The following is a 7,298-nucleotide window of genomic DNA, read 5'->3' on the forward strand; positions in this document are numbered from 1 at the left end:
GCAAATATTAACGAGAAAACTAGCTTACGTTTCCTGACAAGGTATGTGAATCATGATGGTGTCAATGGCCTGATAGCTAATGGTGTATTGAATACAAATAGCTACTGCAAGTCCTGCCATGTTGGTGATGGAAGTGTACAAATCAATATCACAAAAGTAAGCACAACCCTTCTCATGTCTAATGGAGCTCGTACATTTCAAAATTGTCATTCATAAGTTTACACATCTTACAATAGCTTCCATCTGTAAATTTTTCCCAAGAGGACAATCTATGCCTAGACTATGTTCGTCATTTCTAGCCTATATTGATAATAAAAAATAAAAAATGTATATTCTTTACTACTCACCTTGTTAGATCTTTTGATTCTAATCAATCCTCTGCAACATTTTAACAACAATAATAATAGTTTTCTTAAGAAAGAATGCATAAGGTATGCTACAATTCTCCCTTTCAGTTTCTCATCTTACCAAGCCAATCATGCTATAGACAAAGAGATTCAAAGAAAAGCATGAGTTAAATAAATCTCATATGTATTTATTTTAGTTTTAAGAAATCTTGGTCAAGCCCATGTATAGAACAAAGATTAATGGCCGTGTTTAGATTGCCAATACCTTGCCAAAATTCATGCCATATCTTCAATAAATTTTCCAAAGGAAGAATGCGCGTGAGTATGACTGACATCTAGCAAGCTACTAGATGCAATTCATCTGGATCCACCATACTATTGTTGTTGATTTCAAAAACCTCCTAGGATGGAGTTCCTACCAATACCTACTGATAGTACAAACCCCACACTAGGTCTCCTTGAATTCAAACCCATGTCCATCATGGGTCCCTTGGTTGAGCCTACTCCCATGCTCATACCCATGCCCGTGTTGGGAGCCATCCCCATATTATTCGTGAACCCCCATTGCCATAACGACAGAAATTATTACACTCGCACCCACCACCCCAAGTCTCAAACCAGAACCCATCACTTTTCTCATGCTTGTTGTACTCTTGCTTGTCTACAAAGTGTCATCCTTTATTCTTTTAGTTGACAGCATAGCTGATCAAAACTGATACTTATATCTGCTCAAGGATTTCTTTTAGCTGCCCAAAAATAGAGGATAATGTGAGTAACCAAGTTTAAACTAGAGAATTACACCATTAAAAGAAGTTTCAAAAGTCTTTCGGCTTGCTGTGTTCAAATCAATCAAGTCCTTGCTAAGACTACTGGCCGAAACAACCGATTTTGTTTTGAGTTGTGTTTCTTATTGCAATCTTATGCTCCCTAATTCTCCCTAGCTAGCTATCTCACCAATTGGCAGTGAAGGGTTAAAAGAAGATGTGTACAAGGACTGGTCTATATAAAAACCCTTGATAAAGTAGATTGAGAAGGTGCTGATGCATTTAGTGAGAAAGCTGGTTGTGATGCATTGCTAGAAAGAGAGCCAAAAGCGTTGAAATCATCAAGCCCCAAATGTCATCCCCAACAGGACAATGTGTTAATGTATCAAAGGTGACACTAGCCACGATCTCTAGTACACCTCCCTCGAGTCAATTCCTAGAGGTGTGTACTTGACTCTTGAGTGATGGCTTGATGGCCACCTTAACAGTTGCTGAACTTGTAGAGCTTGAAGCTTTACCTTTTAATGAAGAACTTCCAAAAATATTCTCACCAAGATTCTATTGTTTGGAAAGGCAAAATAAATCTATTAAACATGATCCAAATGATTCCAGGAAGCATACCTATGTGTTGTTCTTGTGAGAGGGTTTTTTTTTTTTTTTTTTTTGGGGGGGGGGGGGGGGGGGGGGAGGTGTGGAGTCCGAGAGCACATCGTCTTAACTTGAGTTACCATATGCCATCAAGATGCAAGCATAGGTGATTTCATTTGGAGAGAAGCCCTCGCTTGTCATCCCCTCAAAAAAGCCTAGAGCTTCTTGGGCTCATCCCTTTAAGGCATATCCCCCAATTAGTGCATTACAAGAGATTACATTCCAAATAAGAAGCTCCTCAAGCACTTTTTGTGCTTTCTAAAGTTCACTACACATAATATGTACATGTCAATCAAGGCATTGTCAAGGACGACATTATTTCTCAACAACACCTGACTAATAACATCATCCTCAATTCTTTTGCACAAATACGTATCTTGTGTAGTGCCACATCCTTCAAGATCCAAGCATAGATGATGCCATCTAGAGAAACACCCTCGCTTTGTATCCATTGAAAGCACCCCATAGCATCCTGGCCATATCCTGACAAAATGTGTGTCAGGAGATGACATCCCAAAGAGGATCCTCCGCCATCATTCTTTGTGCTTTGTAAACTACAAACATATAGCATACAAGTCGACCAAGGCATTTCGAAGCATTATGTTTCTTTATAACAGCCCCTAACAAACAATGTTATCCCAGGTTCTTATGCCCATATCATCATGTTTCCTAATGCCACAATAATCTTTCAAGATGTAAGCATACGTTATTGCATTTGGAGAGGCGCCCTCGCTTGTCATCCCCTCAAAAAATCCCAGAGCTTCTTGGCCATGCTCCTTTAGGGTATACCCAACAATCAATGCACTCCAAGAGACAACGTTCCAGATAAGAAGCTCCTAGAACGGATTGGCCTTCCACTGTAATCAAGATATTTGTACCTCATTTATATATATTATATACTATATATAGTGCTATATATTATATACTATACTAAAGTTATATCATATATAGTATAGTATTATATATACTATATGTTATATAGTAAATAATATTGTGGTGTGTGGTTGTGTAGGTAGAGTCCGGCCACCTAGTGTGGTCGGACATGTTATGGTTGTAACCAACTCTCTAGCATAAATAAGGAGGTGCTTGCTCCAAGCAAGGCACGTTCATTTGGTCTCAATCTTGCTCTACATTTGGGTATGCCACATTGGTGGAGGTGGCAGGCAAGTAAAGGGTTTCTTGGCTCGTTTCACTTTGGTTTTTCTTGGTTGCAGCACTTAGGTAGCTATGGCGAACATAATCTATGAGCCCGGGTAGGCCTTTGTTGCATTGCTCTCAAGTTGTATGTCACTTGCATGATTGGGGACGAAGCACAAGATCCAACCTCTGTTCTCCCCTTTGATCACCTCACATGCAGGTAGCGACCATCTTTTGTTGTGTTTTTTTTATCGGCCCTCGACGGTGGCTTTGCCCCTTCTGCCGACTGATCTGCATGTTCCCTTGCTGAACGTCAACCTGTACCATCACCATAGCTACCTGCATCTACACAGAAGACGGTGAAGAAATCCACTCCCAAGAAGGCGAAGTCTGCTACAGTAAAGAGAAAATTGAAACATGCTCACCCCAATTATCTTCAGATGAGCTCAGAGGCGACTGCTGCATCATGGAAGGAGAGACAAGTCCGGTTCTTGAATCTCAGTACTTTGCTCCTGCTCTTGCTACCAAAAAACTAGAAGCTGTCGCTGGTGATCAGATCAACTGGACCCCAAGAAAGGCTCAATTGAGGTCCATTTGTTGCCGCAATTTGAGAAGACGCAGAAGTGTTGCAGGTTGCATGCTTGGCTGTCCAAGAAAGATTGACACTTCGTTGGGAAATCAATGCAGATCAGAGACTCCTCTTGTGCATGGCATGGCGGCGTTGTCGCAGCTACCAACAAGCATAGCTCCTCATGATACGGCACCGCCTGCAGTAGATTCTGGGTTGGGCCTTTTCGAATTACTAAGCAGATACCTCAACATGGGTCTCGAGCTAGTCAAGCAACAGAAACTAGCACAATTAATCTCCTCACTGCTGCAGCTCCTCTTCCTTGGCAGAAAACGAGCAAAGAAACTTGCAGAAGTGATTACGTCGATGACCTCTGATGACACCTGGTGGTGGTGCTCTCCTTGTCGCTTCTCCCTTTGAGCTGGATAATTGCAACTTCTTGATACAGCTATTGTTCACACACCAAATCGGCGGACAAACACACTTCAAGCAGTTTTTGCTGCCATGCAGATGCTTTGCCCAACTGACAGTCTCGCCTTTTCTCGGCTATCATGATTCCCCGCAATTTTGCTATTTTGCTTGCAGTAGAGGCTCTTCTTTGTCATCAATCAGATTATTGGCTGATTTGAACCAAGCTGATTTGAGACCTGTTGATTGAAGAGCTACCAGAACTAAAGAAGGTTTGCTGCTCTGACTGCTCACCCACCAAGGAGTTGTTACAGTATTAGTATTGCTGGAGAGGTGCCTTTTTGTGGTGATTACATCTAGCCCAACATCTCCATTATGTCGTAGCTTTCTGTCTCTAGCGTTTCTTTCTGTTAGCTGCTTACTAGTGTTCAATAAACCATTGCACCAAACCCCTTTGATGAGATTCAATGTATGTCACAAAAATATCGCATCCAAGTCGCTATGATGCAGTCCCCGTAGTGTATCCGGTATAGCCATTCGCATTGGGATAGTGACCTGATGCCATGCCTATGTCGCATCCAAGTCGCTATGATGCAGTCCCCGTAGTGTATCCGGTATAGCCATTCGCATTGGGATAGCGACCTGATGCCATGCCTATGTCGAGATGTATGTTTTCTCTCTTGTCGATTGTAGCCCCCAAATTCAGTCCCTAACTCCCAAGCCGTTGTAAGCTCACTCCCCCCGGATGAGGTATTGGAGTTGATGCAGTCCCTTCAGTCATGTCGTGTCCCTTCTCAGTTCAATCTTGTAAAAAGATGTCCATCTTTTTCTCCCTAAGGGGGGAGGTGTGGTGTGTGGTTGTGTAGGTAGAGTCCGGCCACCTAGTGTGGTCGGACATGTTATAGTTGTAACCAACTCTCTAGCATAAATAAGGAGGTACTTGCTCCAAGCAAGGCACGCTCATTTGGTCTCAATCTTGCTCTACATTTGGGTACGCCACAATATCATATAGTATGTAAAGTTAAATTAAGATAATTGGAAAAAATAAAAAAATATAATAAAAGTAAAAATAATCAAGTAAATAAGTTTGACGGAGTTCAAGGGATTTGCAAAAAATGACAAAGTTCGACAGAGTTTGACGGATTTGCAAAAAAGGGGGAGGTAGAGCTCTCCCATCATCTGCGTGCACGCGAATGATGGAGCTCTACCTCCCCCCCCTTTTTTTTTAACAATTTTCAAAAATGTAGGTGAATGAACAACTTTTCTTCAAATGCAGCTCTAAACCCTATCTTGCGTTGCGTCTCAAGTTGAGGTGTTTATCCCTTTCAAATCTTAGCCATGAAACATGGTCAGGCAATGGCCACGTAGCATCGGGCAAGAGGCATGCCCCATTGGGCCTGAGCCACACATAGGCATCACCATGTCCACCTAAATGCATGGGAACGACGAGGAGAACTCGTTGAGAAAAAAGTCTTTAAAAAAAAGGGGAGGGGTTTGGAGCCCTCCCATCATCCGCGCGCGCAGATAATGGGGCTGGAAGGGAATGACAAGGAGAACTCGTTGTGAAAAAATTCTTTAGAAAAAGGGGGAGGGGCTGGAGCCCTCTTATCATCCATGCGCGTGCAGATGATGGGGCTGGAAGGGAATGACGAGGAGAACTCGTTGCGAAAAAGTCTTTAGAAAAAGGGGAGAGGGGCTGGAGCCCTCTTATCGATCATCCGCGCATGATAAGAGGGCTCCAGCCCCTCCCACTTTATTTTTCACTTCGCATTGGTTTGAGGCATTGCCTGCAGCATCTCATTTTTCAACGTCGTCAGCTCTGCAGAATATTTTGTGCACCTGCAGCAACATCTGGACTGAGTGCAGTACGAATCAATTTCAAGCTCATTTGCAGGTAGCGCTAATGGAAGAAGGCCTCTAGATGATTCGGGCAAGGCCTCAATGGCTAATGAGATTATTCGAGCCAAGCTAGCGGCCCCCCCTCTCGTGCAGGTCGAGGTCCTTACTAGATTAGTATCCTTCATGCATAGTTTACGGGATCTCTCCAGAGACAACATATGATAGATGATGGTTTCAATCACATGGCTTCAGCATGGATAGACTGCCTCTGTTTCAGTACTCCTTGCATGCACCCTCCCTATCTCTTTAGTCATGGACAGGGATATTCGCAGGTTTTTACATAATTAATGTGATTTTTAAGTGCTTTTGATCTCTATACCGCTCAACAAAACTCTATGCAGCACGAGAAAATGCTCGTCATTCAAAACCTGCACATCTCTATCACCAATGAAATGTTCACAACCAAACTCCCACCTTTTCTTTATATTCAGAGGAACATATGGTAGACAGAAAACTGGTCGCACAATGCCCAACTGTGCAAGAGCTGTGTTAAGGCCATTGGAATTGGGTTCAGCGAAAACAACCAGTTGCAACAGCTTTTCATTGAGTCCCTTGTCCTTCCCTTTGATAATAGGATCATGCATTAGCCCAGGATTCAAGTTGCTAACAACAAAACTCTTGCAACAAACTCCCACCTTGTATCATGGCATTGATCATCATTTCCACTCCAAACAGCTACATTGCGTTCTGAACTACAGCCCTTTATCTGATCGTTGCCAATGCACTCCTCCACACCATCGAAATTGGGTACACCCTTAAGCTTTTCTATCACACTAGGTGGAATGTCTTGCCCAGTGCTTGTAGGAACATTGTAAATCACAGTTGGACCCATGGAGAGAACACTCTGATCAAATTGGAAAAATAAGACCTCATGAGAAGTTTTCCCCTAGTATGGATTGATATGAAAAGCTACATGCATCCCTTCTGCAAAACTATGTTCAGTGCTGACCAATAAGCACTATATTCTCATCCCAGACCATCAACTGGCCCTCCCCTAACGTTGTTCCACCTACTATATCCCCCTCCACCCCCTTTTCTATCTGAGAGTGTACCAGCTTGTCGTATGCCTCCAAATCAAAGCGCAAATATGGAGTCTTTATTGCAGTTAGCAGCCTCAACTTCCTTATATCCTCCACTGAAGTAGTGTTTTTAAGCTCAAAGCTAATTTTCATTGGAAGAAGAGGAGCTCGCAACATTGCAAATCTCGGAGAAATCCATCGACAACTTGTCTTGTGGTGATGACGATGTGTACAATATAATTTTAAATGGTAAGGTGAATAATCAGTGATGCATCTCTCATTCCATTCTATAAACCTAGCTCGATTTTTGGTTTGCTCGAAAGTTCTCGCTTGGTGTTTGGTGGGACCCCCTTCTATGCCATACAAAGCCAGAGATGGAGATGTATTATAAATGTCAGTGCACAATGTATTACGGCATACGGGGTCACTTCTATTGTCTATTCAGAGAAGGATTTGGACCCTTCTCTAGACTCATGAGCTATCACGATCAGAGATGTCTTGGAGTATA

The 7,298-nt window shown here is 42.6% G+C and overlaps 1 pseudogene; it reads right to left on the minus strand.

The window, feature by feature from the left end:
* Positions 1 to 5,680: 5,680 nt before the first annotated feature.
* On the minus strand, positions 5,681 to 6,958 carry LOC147428099 (4-hydroxy-tetrahydrodipicolinate synthase 2, chloroplastic pseudogene; annotated as a pseudogene).
* Between the last annotated feature and the right edge of the window lie 340 nt (positions 6,959 to 7,298).

This window comes from Adiantum capillus-veneris, chromosome 23 (assembly GCF_014529385.1).
Source record: "Adiantum capillus-veneris isolate H3 chromosome 23, ASM1452938v2, whole genome shotgun sequence".
NCBI lineage: Eukaryota > Viridiplantae > Streptophyta > Polypodiopsida > Polypodiales > Pteridaceae > Adiantum > Adiantum capillus-veneris.